The sequence below is a fragment of the Rattus norvegicus genome, chromosome Y (assembly GCF_021556685.1).
Source record: "Rattus norvegicus strain SHRSP/BbbUtx chromosome Y, alternate assembly SHRSP_T2T, whole genome shotgun sequence".
NCBI lineage: Eukaryota > Metazoa > Chordata > Mammalia > Rodentia > Muridae > Rattus > Rattus norvegicus.
This window is the reverse complement of record NC_141555.1, coordinates 75,731,693-75,758,878: the sequence shown is the minus strand read 5'-3', so window position 1 is coordinate 75,758,878 and position 27,186 is coordinate 75,731,693.

Sequence of the window (27,186 nt, the reverse complement as noted above, 5' to 3'; positions counted from 1 at the left end):
ATTAATTACAAGACATCAGTAAAGCAAAGGACAACATGGAGTAAAGAATGTGGTTCTGAAGTTCTATTAGATATCAGTCCTCTAATATCTACCTTCTTGTGTTCCCAGGGATAGGCTTGAGGGTTTTGGATGTTTTACCATAATTCTTTCTTCAGGCCACACATCAGTTTCTGAGTGATGGGCAGTGATAGGAATGGCTTGTGGCCAATGAAACCTCAAATTCAATAGGTTATAAAAAACAGGAGGGAGTCTATTTGCAATTGTCACTTGTGGATCCTATAGTCTTCACCTTGTTATGCAGAATCCATCCAAATATTAAACCAAAATTCCTAGTTGTAGGATCCACCAAAAGCATATATATATATGTATATATGTATATATGTATATATGTATATATGTATATATGTATATATGTATATATGTATATATGTATATATGTATATATGTATATATGTATATATGTATATATGTATATATGTATATATGTATATATGATGTATATATGATGTATATATGTATATATGTATATATGTATATATGTATATATGTATATATGTATATATGTATATATGTATATATGTATATATGTATATATGTATATATGTATATATGTATATATGTATATATGTATATATGTGTGTGTATGTATTCACATATATATATGTATGTATGTATTCATATATATATGTATGTATATATATATATATATATATATATATATCAGGCACAAAAACTAGATAAGATTGATGAAGATAAAATTGCATTCTGCCAATAAATGGTTTTAGATCTTTCATGAGAGACACAGCTAGAGCATGTCAAATACAGAAGAGATTGCTAGTGGCAAACCAGAGAACTGAATACAGACCCCTTGTTTGTAGATGTTGAGAAAGGATTACAAGAGCTGAATGGGCTTTCAACCACCATAAGAACAACAAGTTCAATTAACCAGGGCTTTCTGGTATTAAACCAATATTCCATGACTGTTTATGTACAGACCTGTGGCTCCAACTGCATATGTGGCAGAGTATGGCGATGTTGATCATCAATGGAAGGAGAAGCCCTTGGTTCTCCCTAGTTCAAGGGAATGTCAAAGCACAGTAAAGGTTATAGATACGGATAAGGGGATCAGTTAGGAATATTAAGGACAGGAAACTGGGAAAGGAAATAACATTTGAAATGTAAATATAGAAATATCCAATTAAAAAAGGTATATAAGGGGCTGGGGATTTAGCTCAGTGGTAGAGCGCTTACTTAGGAAGCGCAAGGCCCTGGGTTCGGTCCCCAGCTCCGAAAAAAAGAACCAAAAAAAAAAAAAGGTATAAAATTTCCTAAAAAAAAAAGGAAAAAAAACAAAAGATAATTAGCAGATAATCAGACCTATTGAGTCAGTAATCCAAAGGGATCCTGTCAGGGATTTATAGTCAGAATAATACTAGTGGAAAGATTGAGATGATGAAGATCAAATTTGGAGCACTTCTCTCTCCCAACTACCAGTATCAGACACTTACTGCTCTATAAGTATCCAAATAATTGAGGAGTTTACTCTGAGGTGAGGAAAGTATACTTATTTTTCACTTCTTCCTTAGGACCATTTTCTTCTGGGCAATAAGAACAAAAATCCATGAGCTCTAAGGAAAAGAACAGTGTCCTTCCAAACACCTGGCTTTTGGGAGAAAGAAATTAATGATATAAACTCTCTGACTTCCAGGAACCATTAGAAGCAGGGAAGTCCAGATTCTTCTGAGAGGCTCCCAGCTCCTGATCCCATGTGTGGAAGGATCAGATCAATTCTATCTCTTCAACTTACATATTCCACTCCTACCAAGGCTTCAGTGAGATTTCTCAGGGATGATGTATTTCTTCCTTCTTTTATACCAAGACAGAAGACCAGCTTCGTTCTCCCCATCTCTGATTTCTTCATCGTCTTTGTTCTCCCACCCTAATGACTGTTTCCCCTGAATTTGAGGCCAATTAGTAAAACCTATAGGTACTGAAGTAATATCTGAGAGGCATTTGCAGTCAGGACAACACTTATTACATCACAGAAGAAGCTAGTGCTCTCAAGGATACAAGAGATTTTTCAGGGAGAGCCTAATGATATTGTCACTGAGAACTGCCATGGCCTGACTCTAAACAGCTTTCCTTACATTAACCAGTTTTGAGGGTGCCAATTTAGGTATGTCTCCTGTGACACAGTGGAAACTTTCGTTCTCCATCTCTCTAAAGCTAGTTTCTATGAATGGAGAAAATGAGTCAGGGGCATGGCATGGATAGAAATTATTTAGGAACTTGGAGTGGAGGAGATTCTTCTGGATAATATTTTTATTCCCAGGTCAATTCCTGTGACATACAGTTCAATTTTCTAGGTTTTCTTAATTTTATAAAGGCCAGTACTTTACCTACACAACTTTCGTTGAATGAATATTGTATTTCACTTTCCTATTGTACATTCCTTCATAGGGGACATTATAAATATTCCTGAATATGTACTCAAAAATTCTGTTTTCAAATTCCATTCTCTGCTATGATTTTGGAAACAAAGTGGGCCCATCTATAGACTGAGAATAACAGTGTAAATATGGTGTACCTACTTCAATTATAAATTCCCAAATCCTTATGTTATTCAAAAATTACCAACATCAATAAAGCAAAGGACCACATGGAGTATACAATTCGTTTCTCTATTCACATTTGATATCTGTACTACACTATCTACTTCCTGTGTTCCCATGGCCAGACTTGAAGGTTTTAGATGTGTTGCCATGATTCTTCCTTAATGTCATATATAAGAAACAGGAGCATGGGCAGGGGGAAGAAAGACTTGAGGAACAGTGAAACCTCAACTCAATACCTTCATAAGTACAGGAGGGAGTCTCTTTGATATATTCATTTGCAAACTCTACATTCTTGACCTAGTTGTGCAGAATCCATGTAATCATTCCACCTAACCTAATAGGTGTAGGAAGCACATAAAGTATATATATATATATATATATATATATATATATATATATATATATTCAACCACCAAAACTGGATAACATTGATGAAGCTAAGAAATGCATTCTGCCAGGAAACAGATATAGATATTTCCTGAGAGACAAAGCTAGAGCATGTCAAATACAAAAGTGAATGTCAATGGCAAACCAGTAAACTGGAAATGGAGTTCCAGTTGGTAGATTCTGAGAAAGGATAATAAGAGCTGAAAAGGGTTTCAACCCATAAGAACAAAAATGCCAATGAACCAGATCTTTCTGGTACGAGACCAATATTCAAAGGTGGAAAATGGAAAGACCTAAGGCTCCAACTGCATTTGTAGTAGAGGATGGCCTTGTTGGGCACCAAAGGAAGGTTAAGCCCTTGGTCCTCCCTTGGTTTGACTTGCATTTAAAGGGAATGTGAAGGGACAGTAATGGGATGGTTTATAGAAGAAGTGGAGAGGGACCTGTTAGGGATCTTACGGGAGGAAATTCTAAAAGGAAACAGTATTTTAAATATAAATATATAAATATACATTTTAAAAAAAGAAATAAAATTTGTAAAAAATAAAAGATATAAGAAATAAAAGAAGAGAAAACTACCAGCTAATTACAGCTATTGACTCAGAAATCTAATGAGTCACTATCAGGTAATGACAGTCATAGAAATAATAGTTGAAGGACTGAGATGATGATGTTTCAAATAGAAGCTCTTCTCTATCCCAGATATCAGGGTCAGGCACAAACTGCACTATAGGAATCTAAAGCATGGAGGAGTTTACACAGAGCTAGGGTTACAAAACTTGTCCTTCCCGTGTTCTTTAAGTCCCTTTTCTTCTTGTCAAAAAGAATAAAGGCCATGCACTCTCAGGAAAACAACTGTGCCCTTTCCATCCCTTGGCTTTTGGAATAAAGAAATGAATGATATAAACTCTCTGACTTCCAGGAACCATAAGAACAGGTAAGTCCAGATGATTTTGAGAGGCTCCCATGTCCTCATTCCCATATGTGGAAAGCTGAGATGAAGGCTGTCTCTTCAGGAAACCCACTAAACACCTACCCCGGACTCACTGAGCTCTCAAATGGACCAGGTAATTCTTCCTTTTTGATACCAAAACAGAAGGGAAGCTTTCTTTGAACATCTCTGATTTCTTCATCCTCTTTGTTCTCCCTTCAAAAATGTCTGTTTATTCTGAATTAAAGGCCAATTAGTAAGCTCTAGGGGTACTGAAGAAATATCTGAGAGGCAGATGCTATCAGGACAACACTTGTGACCTCACAAAAGGAGCTAGGGCTCTCTAGGTTACAAGAGATTTTTCAGAGAGGGCCTAATGATAATGTCTCTTAGAACGCCCATGGCCTACATGCTGAACAGCTTTCCTTACATTGACCAGTTTCAAGAGTGCCTTTTCCAGGAGAGTCTCTTGTGTCACAGTGGAAACATTTACGTACTCCATCTCTCTATAAAGTTAGATACTTCTCTTTTCTTCATTAGTGGTTACATGCTCTGAATGGTGAAAGTTAGTCAGGGGCATGTCACGGGTAGAAAAGATTTAGGAAGATGGAGTAGAGGTGATTCTTCTAGATAATATTTATACTCCCAGGATTATTCCTGTGACATACAGTTCAATTTTCTAGGTTTTCTCTGTTTCACAACGGGCAGTATTTTCCCTATAGACCTTTAATTTATTGAATATTGTATTACAAATGTGATCATATTCTAGTTTTCTTCTCTTGCTTAGTGATGAAAAAAGTGATACCCAGTACTGTATTAGAATAAACATTATATAGTACACCTAAAGAAAACAAATTGCTCCCAAGGTCAACGTAACTTCATAAGTAAGCAATTTGAATTCACAGAGAAATGGTAAAGTATTGTATTATTTATCCTTAAAAGGATACTTGTAAGAATCTTTTAGAAACAGAAATCTAAACATCTGTATAAAAATGTTATATCTGCTTTAAATGATCAGAATGCACATCTGTGATTGGCAAACCTTATTAAATCCTATCAGGAAGCTGAGGGTAAAACTGGTTCAGAAAGCAGTCATCAACAGTCCAGCATTTGTGACAGTCACACCATTAGCCTGTGCCGCCATAGTTCTTGATCCCTGACCTTAAAAGATCCCAGCCTTTCCGAACTACAAATTGTTCCATACATTGTTTTTTATATCAGAGTCAGTAGGGAAAAGATCTTAGCCAGCTTCACAAACAATTTTATTTTTCCAAAAGCTTTTAATGGGTTGTGGTCCTCGCTATTCATTCTACATTTCCTCGGGCAATGATAGAAGCAATGATCTACCCCAGAGGCAATTGCTAAAAGACCTGTATCACTCTTATTGCAAATGCCAATGGCACTGCCCTCTGAGTGGTAGAAAGCTCCATGAGGATTTTCATGCACTTCTTAGATTAAGAGAGGATGAGTGCAATAACTGAGCACCACTCTGCCTGAAATCCTCGTGGGGTTCATGACTCACCAAGGTTCAACGAGACTGTGCTGAAGAGTGGGCCATACCCCAGGATTTCTAAAGCTCTGTGCCATTCCTCCTTCACAGGCCTTGGCAATACTCCATTTCAGAACCAAATTTGAACTATGCTTTTACCTTAGATATAATTTCAAATACTATACTAATTAGGGAGAGTGTGCAGCCTTACATTGTCCTTGACTTTAATGGAATTGCTTTACATTTCTTTCCATTTAGGTTGATGCTGGGTACCGGCCTGCTGTCCATTGCCTCTATTATGTTTCTGCATAGGACTCGTATCCCTGATTGCTCTCACCCTTTTAACATGAAGGTGGGTTGGAATATTTTTGCAAGCTTTTTAAATATCTAATGAGATTATCATGTGATTTTTCTCTTTCAGTTTCATTATATAGTGAATTATATTGATGGATTTTCAGAAATTGAAACATCTCTGCCTCCCCCTAGAAATTAATAATTACACAGCATAACCTACAGAAAGGATCTCACATTCACATGCATACTCCAATAGCTCCCCAAAAACACAAAAAAAATACAAACAAAAAAAATCATGCACCCTACTGAACAGATGTAATACTCACATACATACTCAAACATCCTAATCGAAAACACAAAAACCAAAAAACATGCAAGCAAAAAAAAAAAAAAAAAAAAAAAAAAAAAACCCTGCTCCCGCAACATCTCATTAATACCTTTAAGCATTAATGTCCTCTACTCAACAGTAAAAGGACACAGGCTAACACAATGGATTTAAAATCAGGATCTATCCTTCTGTTGCACTCAAGAAACACAATCCAGCAACCAAGATAGACACAACCTCAGACCAAGGGGTTGGAAAAGATTTCCAACCTAATGGACACAAGAAACAAGATGGTGTAGCCATTCTAACATCCAGCAAATCAGACTTTCTACCAAAAGTAATCAAAAGAGACGGGGAAGGATACTTCATATGCATCAGAGGAAAAATCCACCAAAATGACATCTCAATTCTGGATGTCTATAGGCCAAAGACAAAAAGCAGAAATATTGGTGAGAGAAATATTGCTAAAGCGTAAATATCACATCGAACCTCACACATTAATAGTGGGTGACATCAATGTCCCATCTCACCAAAGGCAGGCCATTGAGACAGAAATTAAAAAAATAAATAAATAAATGATTTAACAAACACGGGGTTCAATAAAATTGACCTCACTGATATCTACAGAATAGTTCACACAAACACAAAAGTACACACTCTCTTTTCAGTACCTCATGGAACCTTATCCTAAAATGAACATGTTCTCCCACTCTAAAGAAGCGACAATGGATACAGAAATACAGCACTAACCATTGGATCTTCTCAGATCACCATGGATTAAAACTGGACTTCAACAATAAGAAAAAGTTTATAAACTCATTGAAATTCAATAGCTGGCAACTTAAGATCCACCAGTTCAGGGAAGAGATGAAAAACAAAAAGTGCTCCTAGAATTTAATGAAAATGAAGGCACAACTTCTCCAAACTTACCTGCATATGCAGCACAGGGTGCTTTTATAAAGAGAGACCCCACACTAGCAACTTCCCAGCACACCCTAGATCTCTAAAATAAAAAGAAGCAAATACATATTAAAGGAGGAGACAGCAAGAAATGATCAGACTCAGGGTGAGAGTGATCCATCAGAAACAAAGAGAATACAAAGATCAAAAAAACAAAAAAACAAAACAAAAACAAAAACAAAACAAAAAAAAAAAAAAACAAGAGCTGGTTCCTTGGGAACATCAATCCGACAGACAAATCCTCAGACAGATAATGTAATAGGAGGAGAGAGCATCCAAATAACAAATTCAGAAATGAACAGGGAGCCGTATCAATGTACAATGATGAAAGTCACATAATCATTAGTTCTCACTTTAAAGTGGATGATTGTGTAGACTGATTGCACTGACCACAGGTAAATTTAGGTAAGATAAACTCTGTAAATAGCTCTACAACACCTAATGACACACAAACAGTAATTAAGTTTCCCTACTGAAAGAGCCCAAGGGCCAGATTGTTTGAGTGCAGACTCCTACCAGGTTTTCAAAGAATTCTCAACCTACACCAAAAAAACAGAAACAGGAGGAAAACGCCAAAATGATTCCATGACACCAGTTTCGCCCTGACACATAAATCACAAACGACACAAGAAAGAAAGAATTTCAGAAGAATTTCCCTTACCAACATTGGTGGAAAAAATACTAGGTAAAATGCTCAAAAATAAAATCCAAGGGCATATCAAAACCTCCATTCAGTGCCATCATGTAGGCTACCTCCTGAGGCTGCAGGAGTGGATCAATCTATGAAAACCCATCAAAGTGATCCACTATATAAGCAAACTGAACTGAAAAATAAAAATATTCTGCCCTCAGCATTTCACATTAACGTGCGAGCTCCACCTGGAGTTAACTTTGTGGATATTACATACCATGCAGTATATATATATATATATATACACATATATATTTATATTGTATATAAATACATATATATACATATTTATACACATATATAAAATATTATTATAATAAATTAATATATTAAAGTGATATGTACAATCATTATAATAATATAATTAATAATATACTATATTAACATATTAAAAAATATTATTATTAAAATAAATAATATAGTCATATTTTATTAATACATTATATTATTATATATTTATATCATAATAAAATATAATTGATACTAATATATTATGTTAGTATATTAAATTATTATATAGTAATGAACTATACCTCTCTTACCCTCTTCTGACTCTCTACGTAACCACACCCTCAGTACTCCAGTATCAACTTTCCCCTCTGGCTCACTGTCATAGGCTTTAACATTTAAAGAACAGTTAAAAGGGACAGAAGGTTCATATGCGATCTCCTTATTCCATGAAAGAGGACTAGTCAGGGGCAACCTCCTTTGAGGAAGCAGATAAATATCAGGATACAAATAACATTTGCTGGGGGAAGATCAAATTCAAATAATGACTTTGCATATCTATCCTGTGTATTCTGAGAAAATGGGGAATATTTTTCCTAAAGACCCAGCTATACTACTCCTGGCCTTATATCTGAAAAAACCTCTGCCATACCGCAAGGACATGTGCTCCATAACGTTCTAACTGCTTTCTTCATAATGAGCAGAAAATAGAAATAACCCAGAAGCCCCTCAACCAAAGAATGACTACAGAAAATGTGGTTCATTTACACTATGGAATACTACACAGTTATGAAAAATAAGGACATTGTGAAGATGCGGTGGAGTAGATGGAATGAGAAAGTATTGTTCTGAATGAGGTAACTGAGTCCCAAAATAACATGTACATACTCACTTAAAAGAGGGTATTAGCCATAAAGTACAGAATTCAAACACTAAGATCTAAGGAACCAAAGAGGCTAAACAAGAAGAAAGACCCAAAAAAAATTATTGAATTTCACTCAGAAGGAGGAATAAAATAATGAGAGGAGGCAGATGGAAGGAAAGGAATGGGTGGCTGAGGGGATGGGACGGGAAATGGGGTTTGAGAATCATTTCTTGAGAGAGACGAGCAAGAGGGACAGAGGGCCAAGAGAATAAAGAGAAATCAGTGACTGTCCAGGGTGGGTGCTATCTCTAAGATTTGCCTGCAATCTGGGATGGGTGAGGCTACCCTAGCGTGTATGAGGGTGACTTTAGTTGAGACTCGGAGCAGTGGGGATACAAATACTGAAATGGTCACTTTCCATAGCCACAGAGGACTAAAAGTGGAAGGATAAGGACACAAAGCCACCCCCAAAATTTTGACACAGAAATTGCCCTCTCTATAAGAGACACAGGTACAGAGATGGAAGAGAAATGAGGGAATGGACAAAGGATAAGTAGCCGGATGTGAGACTTATCCTACGGGCAAACCTCAAACACTGACATGTTTGCAGACGGGAGGATAGCATTATTGTTCTCTGCAAGGCTCCACCGAGCAGCCGACTGACACAGAAGCAGAGGTGCACGGCCAAAGATCGGATAGAGCTCAGAGAGTCTAACCAAAGAGCTGAGGAAAGGACTGAAAGAGGCAGAGGAGCACAGTGGTCTTCACGAGGGTTCACTAAACCCGTCGCCTGTCTTTGGATCCTGTTCTCCTACTCGAGCTTCGTTTTCAGGACCTGGTGGGAGATGATGAATCTAACCCTGCAAAGACTTGATGTGCCAGGGGAGAGGGTGCACCCAGAAGGGCACTCCACTCTCTCAGAGAAGATGGGGAGAGGATAGAAAGAGGGACTGTAAATGGTGGGAGCCTGGAGGAGTGTGGTGACAGTGCAGCATTCAGAATGTTACCTGGTGAATATATACAACCATTCTTGCAAGGGGCACAGGCATGACATCACGGGGATGGTGGCGTGACATCATGGGTGTGGCTCATGACATCGTGTAGGTGGGGCATGACATCATGGGAGTGGGGCATATCCTCATGGGGATGGGGTCATGATATCATGAAGCTTCATGGAAAATAGTTGAAACTAGAAAAAAAAAAACAAAAACAAAAACAAAAAAAAAAAAAAAAAAAAAAAAAAACAGCCCGAGAGCGAGCTGAGACCTAGAGACACAAACATGGCGCGTGTTTACCTATGGATGGTATCAGGTGTGAGGCAAATCATATTCTATCTACAATCCACAAATGGAGAGAGGACAAAGGAAAGGAGAAGGCCGGTGAGAGGGAAAGCATCAACCTCTCTGAAAGGAAAACTGTAACAGATTCTGTGATTGAAGTGCTGACGACTGAGACAGGAGCTGAAGGTTGGTGGGGAAGAAGGAGGGATAGCGCTGTGCAGAGAGAACCGGCCAGAACTGGGGGACATATAGGTTAATGCAGAAACTCAATGGATGCACTTGTTAGTTCATGGCGTCTAGAGAACAACCTCCCGAGTATTTAATCTGATAGAGAACGCAGAGTCCGAACCTTCAATCTTTTGAAATCAAGCAAGTGGAACCTCAGGTTTTGGGATGGGCACATTCAGTGGAGTCGGTTTCTGAGGAGGTCAAATGGAGATCCCTGAATAACAGACCGATGCTGGGACAGAGATTATAAAAGCTCAAGCAAATGAGCCCTTCTGGTACCTTAAGCCTCCATCGATATCAATGCACCCGAAAACCCCTTCCCGCTCTCCAAGGTTTGTGTAGCCTTTGTTCAACCTGAGTAAAACATATGCACACAGCGCGTCCCTGAATACCTTCTAACAGAGTTGTGACACTGAATACCTTGGAGCAACCCCCAACTCACTTGCAGGCAGACCAAGAGTCTGTTGACCGAATAGTTCCAGAGGCCACTTCATCCTTTTGCACCTGGACACTCTAAGAAGCATACATCAGAGATGTCTGTGTGTGTGTGTGTGTGTGTGTGTGTGTGTGTGTGTGTGTGTGTGTCTGTATCTGTGTGTCTGTCTGTGTATCTATGTGTCTGTCTGTGTGTCTGTGTGTGTATTTTTATGTGTGTGAGTGTGTGTGTTTGCATCTGTGTGTGTCTATCTCTGTGTATGTGTGTGTATGTGTGTTTATGTGTGTGTATGTGTGTTCCTGTGTTGTGTCTCTCTGTGTGTATTTTTATGCGTGTGAGTGTTTGTATGTGTGTATGTCTCTCTGTGTGTATGTGTGTGTATGTGTGTTTATGTGTGTGTATCTGTGTGTATCTGTGTGTGTGTATCTGTCTGTTTGTCTGTCTGTGTCTCTCTTGGTGTGTCTGTGTGTATGTGTGTGTGTCTGTGTGTGTGTGGATATGTGTGTTTATGTGTGTGTGTGTGTGTGTGTGTATGTGTGTGTGTGTGTGTTAGTCATGCACAAGCTAACCATCCTCACACAGACTGTCTGGTTTGCTTTTCTTTTTGGAAAGTTGGCAAATCTTTCTCCTGTCCTAAGAAAAGACCACCCTGGTTCTCAAATCTCTCTGTGAAGTCATGACAGGTTGAGTGATTTTCAAGTATGAGGAGTCTGTCCTAGTGAAAATAGCTTTCATGGGTAAAATAACCCTTGAAAAACATGTCTCAATATTTACTTTACTTAGTCTGTGATCCCTTGAGGGGATTATTCTATTTTTATTATTATTATTATTATTAAAATAATCATCATTTTATTATTATTATTATTATCATTATTATTATTATTATTATTATTATTATTATTATTACTATTCCAGGATTATTACATTATTTTATTGTCTGTGCTGTTACCAGTGTGCTAATGTTCACTGATGGCAGGAAGATTATTTTCCATGTGTGTCCCATTCGACGGCCATGTTTTAGTTCTTGAAACTGAAAGTTTCATTTACATGTTCCCAAGAGCAAATACATGCAAGTACAGAAAGTTCCTTGGTCTTCTACATGAGAGTGACACCCTCACATAGTCTTCTGATCTATTTGAGGAACAGAATTTAGATAGGCAATGAGAAGGTTGGTGACCAAAGACCCAAGTTATGGAGAAATAAGACAGTTTTCACAATATTACAGGTTTTGGGGGTTGGTAGACATTACATAACCATCTTTTCATTCATAGCAGGAAGAGTCAAAATTATTAAAATATTGTAGGCAGAAAATTTTAACAACATATTAATGCTGGCTAATTTAAATTCCTGTATTTTTTTCTCTGGAACATTATATATTCTCTTTAAGGTTCTTCTTGAAATTATTTGAAGATGTGAAAACCGGTATGTGTTTATCTGTACACATTCATATAGCATGGCCGTCGCTCTAGTGAAGGACAGACTGCACGACTGTCAAGAGAAAGACTGACTTTCTTGCCAAAGGAATAAACCTTCATGTTGACGGAGGCAGTTTCGATCTTAGGTGCAGATGTTTAAAATCCCCTGAATGCTTCCTACAGCTACCGTTTCCAATATGTGGTTATAACCTCGGATGTGGTTTGTCCTTTGAATTTTTTTTTTAAAACTACAAGAAAGTTTCGATTGCATATACTATTTGGAGATGTTGTCTTTTATCTTTTCTATCGATGTACTCTGGGTTGTAGACCGTTAGGCATTTTATGATCTATCTCTCACAGCAGGGGCTGCCGATGAGTTGAGTCTTCATCAGGAATAAAGGAAAGAAGACAGGTAAGGTAATAGAGAACTCCCTGATGTATTTATCCCCTGTGAATCTGAGATGGCTGTTGTCATCAACCCGTATATATAAACTTTAACTTTACAACAAAGTACACTCACATGAGTTTAAACCTTTGTACTTTTCATTGTGTAAATATTTGCAATAAAGAGAGTTTTCAAAGTAATAAAGTTGTGTGATGTGTGTAACACTTTTAATAGATTCTCTTGTATAACTTAAAAGAATATATAAATGGTTTTCCTTCATGTTGAATATAATGTAGACAGTGTCTCTTCTAACAATATATGTTGTAATTTTGGCCTCTATAAAATTAAATATGTTCATGTCTTGCCTAAACTTCCACCACAAGTACTTATGGAATACTTCCTATACTTGCTTAATGTTTTTTCCTAAATATTGACTTTAAAATGCATTCAGCAGAATAGATATTGAGGCGGATGGAGGGAGGGAGGAAACTGAATAGAAGGGGAGGTAGAGAAGGGAGTATGTTGGAGGAATTAAGTATAGTGAGTTTGGAAGAATTAGGTATAGTGATTGCAGGGAAAAGGGAATGGTAATCACAAGTGTGGGGTGCACATCTCTAGAAATTGCCAGAGAATGGTAAAAGGCGAATCCCCAGGGTGTCTATTGGGGTGAGTCTAGCAATAGAGATACAGAACCTTAATTTGCCATTTCTGTAGCCAGGCATGACTCCCAATGATGTGACACGGAAGAAAACACACCCACAAAACGTTCAAACCAAAATGAACACAGCCTACAAGATCTTCTGAGACAAATATAGATACAACAGACATGGAAGGAACGTCCAACCAATGGTTAGCATAGATTGAGAACTACCTCGTGGTCAAGCACCGATCCCTGACACTATTAAAGATACTCTATCGTGATTGTAGACAGATTCCTAGCATAACTGTCCTTTGAGTGACTCCACCCAACAGCTGAGAGAAACAAGTGTAAAGATTCATGACCAAACACTAGCTGGAGCTTGGGAAATCTTAAAAAAAAAAACAAAGAAAAACAGGTGAAGAATTGAGGCCCAGATGATATGAGGGACTCCATAGGAAGAACAATAGAGTCAACTCACAGTGATTCTTGTGATCTGCCAAAGACTGAACTACCAATCAGAGAGTGAAAGTGGACAGAACCTGAGCCCCCAGGACATAGGTAGCAAATGTGTAGCTTTGTCTTTTTACAGGTGCCATCGAAAATGAGTGTTGCCATCCCATGAAGACGGAGCACCGATTTTTGGATGTAAAGTGAGTAAATAAATAAATGAATTTTAAAGAAACAGATATCCCATCAACAGACAATATGTTTTGGGAAATTCCAATTCTAGTTGTTAGGTATCCGCATGAAGACAAAGACTGTGGAGTGCCTATGTCCTTAGAGGCCATAATCCTTTTCATTCTATTCTTCCATCAGAATCCCCAAGCTCCAACTGTGGTTTGACTAATGGGTTTTTGCATCTGTCTGAGTGAGCAGATTTGTGGAGTCTCTGAGACTAGACTCCTGTCTGCAAGCATAGCAGAGTGTCATTAATAGTGTCAAGGATCGGTGCTGATCCATGGGGGACTTCTCAATCTGTACTAACCATTGGATGACCATTCCTCACTCTCTGCTCTATGCACGGACCCTGCATTTCCTGTGGTCAGAATACATTTTGGGTCAAAAGTTAGTGTCTCTATCACTCCATTTTGGTTGCTCTCTGGCTACAGGAGGAGGGCTCTTCAGGTGGATATCACTGAGGCTGTGAGTCTCAAGTAAGGAAAAACCCATTGATTCATGGGCAACATTCTTACCCCAGGTCTAGGCCTCTTTCTGTATATGACCTCAACCTCCCCACCCCTATCCATCTAGACTGATGTGTCTGGACTCAGTGGCAGAGGATGTGACTAGCATCACAGAGACTGGACATGCATCATGAAAGAATAACCCTGTGGGGTCTGAAACTCCTTAGAGGAGAAAGGGCTGGGAGATAGATTGTGAGAAGTGTGAACTAGAGGGGGCCAGAGTGCAGTATGTAAAGTGCATAAATAAACAAATAACTATATAAATAACTAGGTCTACTTGAAGGAAGGATGCAGTTGTGTGTGTGTGTGTGTGTGTGAATGTGTTGTCTGTGTGAGAAAATATATATATATATATATATATATATATATAGATATATATATATGAAGGTAAGAAGCAATTCTGTGAATTTAATATTAAATTATCACATTTGAGACAACAGTGGTCTATGCAGAAGACAGGCAGCTTAGGCACTATATTTACAAAAAAAATGGCGTTTGCTGAATATGAAGAAATGATTCGGTGATTAATAGCACTATCTGTACTTGCAGAGGACCCAGGGCCAATCCCCAGCTCCCATGTTACAGCTTACAGGTGGCTGTAATTTCAGCATCACGGAATCTCACATGCTCTTCAACCTCCTGGGCAGAAGGCATGCATATGTCTCACATGTAGACAAGCAGGTAATACTCTTACATAAGTACAACAAAAAGTACTAAGCTGTTCCTTGTTGAAATCATTTGATTTACCTGAATATTCAAAGTGATAATCACAGTCAAATAAAAATTGTATTGATCCATAATAATCAAAGCCAGAAAAAGTTAGCAATCACCTGAGTCACTTTAAATCTATTTATTTAAAAAATTGTAATAAAAATTTGCAGTAATAAAATTTAAATTTTATTAATATACATATAATATACCTTAGTATACTCATACATAGCTGAAAAATTATACTTTCCACATATTTGTTTAACTTTTATAAAGGTTGCAGTTTGTGGTTAGTTTTTGTTGGATATTGTAGGTGTTTATTTTCAAGTATTAGCTCATAGAGTCTCTAAACTCATGCAGAATATATTACAGGAACTGAGGTCCTCTTCTGTTGAATCCAGGAATGCTGCTATCTGTTTTTCTTGTTGTCTGATCATTTTTCTCTATGTATATATGAACAAGGATATTCATGTTCTGGATTTCTTCCAGTTTTGTCAAGCTGATACCTGATAGCTGATAGCTGATAACTGGAGAATATATAATTTTTGAAGATCATTTTAGGAACTATTTCTGATATCTGCACTATCAATGTTGTAGACTTTCTAATACATGTTCAAATGAATGGCTATTCAGGGAGTAAACATGCCTTAGTTACTGTTGTTTTCTCTTTTTAAAAGAAGAAATGTGAAAGGGATGGGGGTTGAGGAAAGGGACTCTGAGGGGGAAAATAGGAAGGAGGGCAGCATTTGAGACATAAAGAAATTAATAAAATGAATAAATACAAAAAATAAGCAGAAGTCAAAATATACAGAAAAATATCAGATTTAATTGATAGGAAACAATACTCTTTTGTATCGTACCCCACTCCTGAATTTTATATTACATAATCCATCTAATAACTAATTCTCAAAAATTAGATAATTGAAAAAAAACATATTACAAGTGCCACAGTAGGTTGACCAAATCATAAAAGCAATGTTTGTACTACTGTACACTTTCTATATTCTATGCCCATATCCAATCCAGAAATCCATTGACATTCAATTATTACATACTGTACGTTATTCTATTCTGTGATAATTCATTACTATTTTTATCTTCTATGACCAGACCTTTGAAGAGAAATAATTACTTTGGTAGAATGTCTCTGATTTTGGATTTGCCTAGCGTTTTTTTTTTCTTTTTTAGGTTGAGATTGTATGTACTTGATGCAGATACCAAAAATTGTTTCCTGCTTTTTTTGTCTCAGTTCAGCACTAGGTGGACACCTGGCATCTTAATATCGCCCCATTAGGGAGCAATGAAATTATTTTAAATTATTTTCCTTTGATAGTTAAAAAATATTTTAATGTATTTTTCTATTGGATTTCCTTTTAAAGTAATAGAAGTTTTAGAAGAATTACTTAAATACTATGAAAAGACTGTGTGTCTCTTCAAAATTTTAGGCTTTGTTTTCAGTTTCTCGGTCATTTTTTTTCCAAAACTTTGGCCTTAATGGTCCTTCCTACCTCTAAATAGACTCAAAACAAGACTTCTGAGGAAAATATAATCATTGTCTTAATGTTTGGGTGACTCATGACTCAAACAATACTCTAGTTTTAGTATCACTGTAATTTATATTTTAAAATCTTCCATATTGTCTGCACACCAAAATGGAATTCTATTTTTCTTTCATTATACACATAAAGACCCAAGATTCTAATTTTATTTTATTGGGGAATAACAACCAGTATCTAATTTTCTAACACTAGCTGACCTTTTATATTAGTCTTCTGTCACTTGTAAACTCACTTATTTTCCTTTATAATGTGTGCATGCATGCAGATGTGTGTGTGTGTGTGTGTGTGTGTGTGTGTGTGTGTGTGTGTGTGTGTTTGTGTTTATCTGAAACTATGATGTTGATTTTGAGAATCACCTGGCTGAAATTCTTTTCCAACACCCTGTTAGAAATCATAAAAGGGAAGAATGATTACTCCTCTTCCAAAATCATAGGCGCTGGGTGCCCAAATCTGACATGTGGACTGACCAAATGGTACACAAAGCAGAGTCTAACAATTCACTCCCCTGAGAACTACTTAGGAGTTCCAGTCCAGTGAAATGAATTTACATGTACTTAGGAAAATGGAATTGTAGCAAAATGAGCTGAGATCACTTGGAAGTATTTCTTGGAAGATCTCCAAATAGCTAAAAAAGGATACAGAGAACTTTCAAGGACCCTGAGACATTAGCATGTGGTTTAAACTCTGCCCAGATCAATATATTTAAGTACTGGACTAATCTACTAAACTTATTTAATAGTAATCGTACTTTACCACTGTTTGCAATTAAGAATGGTGGTGAATGTAGAGAACACTCTAAAACAAAGTTATGTTTCTAAAAGTTTGTTTCAAGACAGCCAGAAAGAGCACAGTGGTTTTGTTTTCTTTCTTTCACAGACTATGCACCTTTTTGAAAAAGCACTTTGTGATCCTCAATTACCTATTTGTTATCACAACTTTCTTCAGACCCAGAGTTTTTCTCAATGCAGCCTTGACTTCTTGTTTATTTAGGCTTTAGATGATGGTGTTCAGCATGAATGTCACTGCTGTATAGACCAAGAGATTATCAACTCCTGATGGGTGATTAGATTTGGGCCTCAAGTAGTTTTGTCCCAAACCTACAGGGCATCCCATTCTCCATGAAATAATTGCCAAATGGACACACAGACCACGACTCATTTGGGTTGCATAGTGAAGCTGGGCCATACGCTGGGCAAAGGCATGGGTGCCAATATGCATCACTCAGTTATACCAAAAAGTGTGAAGAAAAACATCTGTGTGGTACATCCCTCCTGAGAGAGTCGTAAGTACAAGGCTCTCCACACCTTTGGTGTGACAAAGCCCATGTAACCAATTTCCAGGATACATAAGTTCACCAGAAAGAAGTACATGGGGGTGTGTAGAGATGGACTGGTGAAGATAGCTAAGGCAATGAGAGAAGAATGTGGGTGAACAGAAGGAAGCATTCTCCAGGGACCTGAGAGAACTTGGCATTTGCAAAGCATTTGACAGTCAAGCCCTTCTCCTGCCACAAAGAGCAATTGACATAATTGACCCTCATCTCCAGAAACACAGAACAGTAAGCAATTTTTAGGATTATTGTAGATGAGAGATATTAATTTTTTAGTATTTTAAAGCCTCAGTTACTTCAGAGTCAAAGTCAGTCTGCAGTTACAAAAATCAAAGCTTAGAAAAGATTTTTTTCTCACATAATTTCATATCTTATACTTTCTCTCTTAACACCAGGGAATTTTTCAAAGTGTGCTAAGCATTGAGCCAAGTGTCCAAATATTTACAAAAGAATTTGGAAACATGTAGTCCTGGACTAATGATGCTCAGGCGGAAGATTTACCTTCGGTTTAAGTTCAGTTTCACAGGCTGTATAAGCTATCATTCAAACGAAGGAAAAGAAAACCTTGAGTGTATCTCGATTTTTACACATTCTTATCATTAACTAGTTATCAATGTTATACAGAAAAACTGATCCACCCACTCATCTCTATGCTTTCCTGATGCCACAGGTATAGTCTCTCCAACCACCCTGTGTGTGTGTCTGTGTGTGTGTGTGTGTGTGTGTGTGTGTGTGTGTGTGTGTGTGTTGGGCCCAGATTTTTCTCTGTTTGCCATTATGAATATTCAAACCCACACAATAAAGTTATCATTTCCTCAAGACTCATCATTTTTGAAGATGAATTAAAATCAAATAATCATTGGATAAATAAATAATTACTGGTTTACATACATAAATTTAAAGGCAGTGAACATCTAGATGTCTGCACAATAATGATGTGGACAGAAACAAATCTTAAGAAGTGTAAAATGAGCCATGAAAGAGAAGAAGAATCAACCAAACAACACCATAATTCTTCATGATGCATCATTCAATATGACAGCTGTTATCTGTAACTTAATAGTTCCAGTCTCTTTTTTTTTTTTTGGTTCTTTTTTTTCGGAGCTGGGGACCGAACCCAGGGCCTTGTGCTTCCTAGGCAAGCGCTCTACCACTGAGCTAAATCCCCAACCCCTCCAGTCTCTTTATAGAACATGTTTTCTTAGAGAGAGTATGATTGCGTAGGCTTTAAATTTCTGTTTTCTTAATATTGTTCATGATATTCTATCAATCAGACTATTGATTTAAATTTAAAAAAAGAGAAAAAAGAGGTGGTGTCTTGATATGTATTCCAGGCTAACCTGAAATTCCTAGTTCCTCTCCCTCGGTCTCTTAAATGTGGGTATTGTAAGAGCAAGACATTGTGCTTTGCTTGATAGAAATTTCTTCCCATTCTTTCATCTCAACATCTTAAAATTCTACCAAATTGCCTGTATTTCTGTACACATAGTATCTATGCAGTTCATTCCTCTTTGCTCACTTTTGCATCAGGCAGCTGCTGTATTCTTGCTTGGTTACTTACATGGAAAACTGTTCAGTTCCAGCACAGCCTTGTCTGTTTTCAGATATCATCCTTCTCTTCTGTCTACAGTTAAATTCTGTATTTCACACTGTAACTGATAAAGTAGTTGTTAGCACTGTAGTGGTGACTACATTTCACCTTGTTCAAATTGTAGCCTTATATGGATATTGAATATGGTCTGCAAAGTTCTTATCATTATTTTTACCATACTTACCAATCCGTGAGCTCTCATGTAATGAGAATTTCCAGTGTTTAGCTTATTTTGGCTCCTTAGAGATTCTGTCGGTCCCATCCCATTATATCTTCTGAAGTTCAATCTCATGTCTCTCAAGCATTGAAGATGTGTCAAACTCATTTTTCTCCCAGTTGATATCTTTTCTCTTCAAATGACATAACCTTACCTGTTTTTTGGGGGTGTGTATGTCTTTGCTGAAGTTTGGCTTTTCTTGCCAAAAAATACTTTCTCCTTACAAGGGTAGAATAGGAGATACCACCTGCCTATTAGCTTCTCTCTCTATTCACTTGATATAATGGGATTTCAGAGATTTGTGAGTAGATCAGTCACATGGTTGATCCACAAATCAAACGTGAGTTTCAGTATATCCAAATTATATATACACATGTTACCTATGTTTACAAATACCATATAAGACACACACACACACACACACACACATACACATGCACATGCACTCACATGTATGCCACATACACATGTGTGCCTATATATTCATGCAAAACACAGACACAGAGAAACAAAATAGAGAAAGAGCACATGGAGATTGTACATGAATTAAAATGTTAGTATAAACAAAAATGCAGGGTAACAGTATTTGTTTACATCCCATTTCACCATTAGATCACTTAAAGAAGCGACTAAGAAAAAATATATTCCCCATTGGATTGCTTCTATGTGAAATAAGTTAATTTCCCAAATCACTTAAGTTGATCTGGAGTTGAATGCTTGTGAACTACATGAGTCAAGAGCATGTGTGCATGTCTACCCACACACATTTCAGATTTAACTTTGTGTACACTCTGTTTTGGGGAACTTCTCATCATCATACATAATTTTCGTTTCTATTCAATAATTCATCACTAGATTAATTTTCTATTGGGGATAATGAAAAAGATAGCTCCCCAAACATCAACAACAAAAGAGCAAAACAATACGTACTTTCTCATGGGGGCAGGAGACATAATCACGTATACTAGCTTATTAGATCTATTACATTAGATCTGCACCCATTCATGCAAAAGTTATAAAAATCTAAGTGTAGAGAACATGAGACAGACTTAAAGCTCTGACAATTATTAAGCAGTAGGTTTGTTGTACATAGTTGACCTCTCAGTGGACTTTGCTCTTGTAGAAAAATTACTGGAATGCAGAGGATTCTATTGTGATGGATTTCACACTTATTTTGATGTTTTGTAAATATGTCTCAATTTTCAATTAAAACAAACAAATTAACAAAAACAAATAAACAACCTTCCCACAGCTAACACAGAAAATGAATACTTTTATAATTTGAAATATTTTTAAAGAAACTTCCTTTTCTTTTTTTCTGTGTGTATAATAGGGCAACATATTTATTGTTCAGAGGCATAAAGTACAGACTACTGAGAAGCTAAGATGAAATAGTTATAAACCTGTCACATTATCAAAATATTCCATTTGCATAGCAGCATGGAAAGGTCGGTATACATTGTGACCCATTTTTTTCAATTATTTTTATTTATTTAATACTTAATAATAATTCTTTGGTTTCCGGGCAAACATCCCCCTCCCCCCTCCCCTTCCTTATGGGTGTTCCCCTACCAACCCTCCCCCCATTGCCACACTCCCCCAAACAGTCTAGTTCACAGGGCGTTCAGTCTTAGCAGGACCCAGGGCTTCCCCTTCCACTGGTGCTCTTACTAGGATATTCATTGCTACCTAAGAGGTCAGAGTCCAGGGTCAGTGCATGTATAGTCTTTAGGTAGTGGCTTAGTCCCTGGAAGCTCTGGTTGCTTGGCATTGTTGTACATATGGGGTCTCGAGCCCCTTCAAGCTCTTCCAGTTCTTTCTCTGATTCCTTCAACGGGGGTCCTATTCTCAGTTCAGTGGTTTGCTGCTGACATTCGCCTCTGTATTTGCTGTATTCTGGCTGTGTCTCTCAGGAGCGATCTACATCCGGCTCCTGTCGGTCTGCACTTCTTTGCTTCATCCATCTTGTCTAATTGGGTGACTGTATATGTATGGGACACATGTGGGGCAGGCTCTGAATGGGAGTTCCTTCACTCTCTGTTTTAATCTTTGCCTCTCACTTCCCTGCCAAGGGTATTCTTTTTCCTCATTTAAAGAAGGAGTGAAGCATTCACATTTTGATCATCCGTCTTGAGTTTCCTTTGTTCTAGGGATCTAAGGTAATTCAAGCATTTGGGCTAATAGCCACTTATCAGTGACTGCATACCATGTATGTCTTTCTGTGATTGGGTTAGCTCACTCAGGATGATATTTTCCAGTTCCAACCATTTACCTACGAATTTCATAAAGCCGTTGTTTTTGATAGCTGAGTAATATTCCATTGTGTAGATGTACCACATTTTCTGTATCCATTCCTCTGTTGAAGGGCATCTGGGTTCTTTCCAGCTTCTGGCTATTATAAATAAGGCTGCGATGAACATAGTAGAGCACATGTCTTTTTTATATATTGGGGCATCTTTTGGGTATATGCCCGAGAGAGGTATAGCTGGATCCTCAGGCAGTTCAATGTTCAATTTTCTGAGGAACCTCCAGACTGATTTCCAGAATGGTTTTACCAGTCTGCAATCCCACCAACAATGGAGGAGTGTTCCTCTTTCTCCGCATCCTCGCCAGCATCTGCTGTCACCTGAGTTTTTGATCTTAGCTATTCTCACTGGTGTGAGGTGAAATCTCAGGGTTGTTTTGATTTGCATTTTCCTTATGACTAAAGATGTTGAACATTTCTTTAGGTGTTTCTCAGCCATTCGGCATTCCTCAGCTGTGAATGCTTTGTTTAGCTCTGACCCCATTTTTTAATAGGGTTATTTGTCTCCCTGTGGTCTAACTTCTTGAGTTCTTTGTATATTTTGGATATAAGGCCTCTATCTATTGTAGAATTGGTAAAGATCTTTTCCCAATCTGTTGGTTGCCGATTTGTCCTAACCACAGTGTCCTTTGCCTTACAGAAGCTTTGCCGTTTTATGAGATCCCATTTGTCCATTCTTGATCTTAGAGCATAAGCCATTGGTGTTTTGTTCAGGAAATTTTTTCCAGTGCCCATGTGTTCCAGATGCTTCCCTAGTTTTTCTTCTATTAGTTTGAGTGTGTCTGGTTTGATGTGGAGGTCCTTGATCCACTTGGACTTAAGCTTTGTACAGGGTGATAAGGATGGATCGATCTGCATTCTTCTACATGTTGCCCTCCAGTTGAACCAGCACCATTTGCTGAAAATACTATCTTTTTTCCATTGGATGGTTTTGGCTCCTTTGTCAAAAATCAAGTGACCATAGGTGTGTGGGTTCATTTCTGGGTCTTCAATTCTATTCCATTGGTCTATCTGTCTGTCTCTGTACCAATACCATGCAGTTTTTATCACTATTGCTCTGTAATACTGCTTGAGTTCAGGGATAGTGATTCCCCCTGAAGTCCTTTTATTGTTGAGGATAGCTTTAGCTATCCTGGGTTTTTTGTTATTCCAGATGAATTTGGAAATTGTTCTGTCTAACTCTTTGAAGAATTGGATTGGTATTTTGATGGGGATTGCATTGAATCTGTAGATTGCTTTTGGTAAAATGGCCATTTTTACTATATTAATCCTGCCAATCCATGAGCATGGAAGCTCTTTCTATCTTCTGAGATATTCCTCAAATTCTTTCCTCAGTGTCTTGAAGTTCTTATTGTACAGATCTTTTACTTGCTTGGTTAAAGTCACACCGAGGTACTTTATATTATTTGGGTCTATTATGAAGGGTGTCGTTTCCCTAATTTCTTTCTCGGCTTGTTTCTCTTTTGTATAGAGGAAGGCAACTGATTTATTTGAGTTAATTTTGTACCCAGCCACTTTGCTGAAGTTGTTTATCAGCTTTAGTAGTTCTCTGGTGGAACTTTTGGGATCACATAAATATACTATCATGTCATCTGCAAATAGTGATATTTTGACCTCTTCTTTTCCGATCTGTATCCCTTTGATCTCCTTTTGTTGTCTGATTGCTCTGGCTAGAACTTCAAGAACTATATTGAATAAGTAGGGAGAGAGTGGGCAGCCTTGTCTAGTCCCTGATTTTAGTGGGATTGCTTCAAGTTTCTCTCCATTTAGTTTAATGTTAGCAACTGGTTTGCTGTATATGGCTTTTACTATGTTTAGGTATGGGCCTTGAATTCCTATTCTTTCCAGGACTTTTATCATGAAGGGGTGTTGAATTTTGTCAAATGCTTTCTCAGCATCTAATGAAATGATCATGTGGTTCTGTTCTTTCAGTTTGTTTATATAATGGATCACGTTGATGGTTTTCCGTATATTAAACCATCCCTGCATGCCTGGGATGAAGCCTACTTGATCATGGTGGATGATTGTTTTGATGTGCTCTTGAATTCGGTTTGCCAGAATTTTATTGAGTATTTTTGCGTCGATATTCATAAGGGAAATTGGTCTGAAGTTCTCTTTCTTTGTTGTGTCTTTGTGTGGTTTAGGTATAAGAGTAATTGTGGCTTCGTAGAAGGAATTCGGTAGGGCTCCATCTGTTTCAATTTTGTGGAATAGTTTGGATAATATTGGTATGAGGTCTTCTATGAAGGTTTGATAGAATTCTGCACTAAACCCGTCTGGACCTGGGCTCTTTTTGGTTGGGAGACCTTTAATGACTGCTTCTATTTCCTTAGGAGTTATGGGGTTGTTTAACTGGTTTATCTGTTCCTGATTTAACTTCGATACCTGGTATCTGTCTAGGAAATTGTCCATTTCCTGAACATTTTCAAATTTTGTTGAATATAGGTTTTTATAGTAAGATCTGATGATTTTTTGAATTTCCTCCGAATCTGTAGTTATGTCTCCCTTTTCATTTCTGATTTTGTTAATTTGGACACACTCTCTCTGTCCTCTCGTTAGTCTGGCTAAGGGTTTATCTATCTTGTTGATTTTCTCAAAGAACCAACTTTTGGTTCTGTTGATTCTTTCTATGGTCCTTTTTGTTTCTACTTGGTTGATTTCAGCTCTGAGTTTGATTATTTCCTGCCTTCTACTCCTCCTGGGTGTATTTGCTTCTTTTTGTTCTAGAGCTTTTAGGTGTGCTGTCAAGCTGCTGACATATGCTCTTTCCTGTTTCTTTCTGCAGGCACTCAGCGCTATGAGTTTTCCTCTTAGCACAGCTTTCATTGTGTCCCATAAGTTTGAGTATGTTGTATCTTCATTTTCATTAAATTCTAAAAAGTTTTTAATTTCTTTCTTTATTTCTTCCTTGACCAGGTTATCATTGAGTAGAGCATTGTTCAATTTCCACGTATATGTGGGCATTCTTCCCTTATTGTTATTGAAGACCAGTTTTAGGCCGTGGTGGTCTGATAGCACGCATGGGATTATTTCTATCTTTCTGTACCTGTTGAGGCCCGTTTTTTGACCAATTATATGGTCAATTTTGGAGAAAGTACCATGAGGAGCTGAGAAGAAGGTATATCCTTTTGCTTTAGGATAGAATGTTCTATAAATATCTGTTAAGTCTATTTGGCTCATGACTTCTCTTAGTCTGTCGACATCACTGTTTAATTTCTGTTTCCATGATCTGTCCATTGATGAGAGTGGGGTGTTGAAATCTCCCACTATTATTGTGTGAGGTGCAATGTGTGTTTTGAGCTTTAGTAAGGTTTCTTTTACATATGTAGGTGCCCTTGTATTTGGGGCATAGATATTTAGGATTGAGAGTTCATCTTGGTGGATTTTTCCTTTGATGAATATGAAGTGTCCTTCCTTATCTTTTTTGATGACTTTTAGTTGGAAATTGATTTTATTTGATATTAGAATGGCTACTCCAGCTTGCTTCTTCTGACCATTTGCTTGGAAAGTTGTTTTCCAGCCTTTCACTCTGAGGTAGTGTCTGTCTTTGTCTCTGAGGTGTGTTTCCTGTAGGCAGCAGAATGCAGGGGCCTCGTTGCGTATCCAGTTTGTTAATCTATGTCTTTTTATTGGGGAGTTGAGGCCATTGATATTGAGAGATATTAAGGAATAGTGATTATTGCTTCCCGTTATATTCATATTTGATGTGAGGTTATGTTTGTGTGCTTTCATTCTCTTTGTTTTGTTGCCAAGACGATTAGTTTCTTGCTTCTTCTAGGGTATAGCTTGCCTCCTTATGTTGGGCTTTACCATTTATTATCCTTTGTAGTGCTGGATTTGTAGAAAGATATTGTGTAAATTTGGTTTTGTCATGGAATATCTTGGTTTCTCCATCAATGTTAATTGAGAGTTTTGCTGGATACAGTAACCTGGGCTGGCATTTGTGTTCTCTTAGGGTCTGTATGACATCTGTCCAGGATCTTCTGGCCTTCATAGTTTCTGGCGAGAAGTCTGGTGTGATTCTGATAGGTCTCCCTTTATATGTTACTTGACCTTTTTCCCTTACTGCTTTTAATATTCTTTCTTTATTTTGTGCGTTTGGTGTTTTGACAATTATGTGACGGGAGGTGTTTCTTTTCTGGTCCAATCTATTTGGAGTTCTGTAGGCTTCCTGTATGTCTATGGGTATCTCTTTTTTTATGTTAGGGAAGTTTTCTTCTATGATTTTGTTGAAGATATTTACTGGTCCTTTGAGCTGGGAGTCTTCACTCTCTTCTATACCTATTATCCTTAGGTTTGATCTTCTCATTGAGTCCTGGATTTCCTGTATGTTTTGGACCAGTAGCTTTTTCCGCTTTACATTATCTTTGACAGTTGAGTCAATGATTTCTATGGAATCTTCTGCTCCTGAGATTCTCTCTTCCATCTCTTGTATTCTGTTGGTGAAGCTTGTATCTACAGCTCCTTGTCTCTTCTTTTGGTTTTCTATATCCAGGGTTGTTTCCATGTGTTCTTTCTTGATTGCTTCTATTTCCATTTTTAATTCCTTCAACTGTTTGATTGTGTTTTCCTGGAATTCTTTCAGGGATTTTTGCGATTCCTCTCTGTAGGCTTTTACTTGTTTATTAATGTTTTCCTGTGCTTCCCTAAGTGTGTTCAGGTCTTTCCTGAAGTCCTCCAGCATCATGATCAAATATGATTTTGAAACTAGATCTTGCTTTTCTGGTGTGTTTGGATATTCCATGTTTGTTTTGGTGGGAGAATTGGGCTCCGATGATGGCATGTAGTCTTGGTTTCTGTTGCTTGGGTTCCTGCGCTTGCCTCTCGCCATCAGATTATCTCTAGTGTTACTTTGTTCTGCTATTTCTGACAGTGGCTAGACTGTCCTATAAGCCTGTGTGTCAGGAGTGCTATAGACCTGTTTTCCTCTCTTTCAGTTAGTTATGGGGACAGAGTGTTCTGCTTTCGGGCGTGTAGTTTTTCCTCTCTACAGGTCTTCAGCTGTTCCTGTGGGCCTGTGTCTTGAGTTCACCAGGCAGCTTTCTTGCAGCAGAAAATTTGGTCTTACCTGTGGTCCCGAGGCTCAGGTTCGCTCGTGGGGTGCTGCCCAGGGGCTCTCTGCA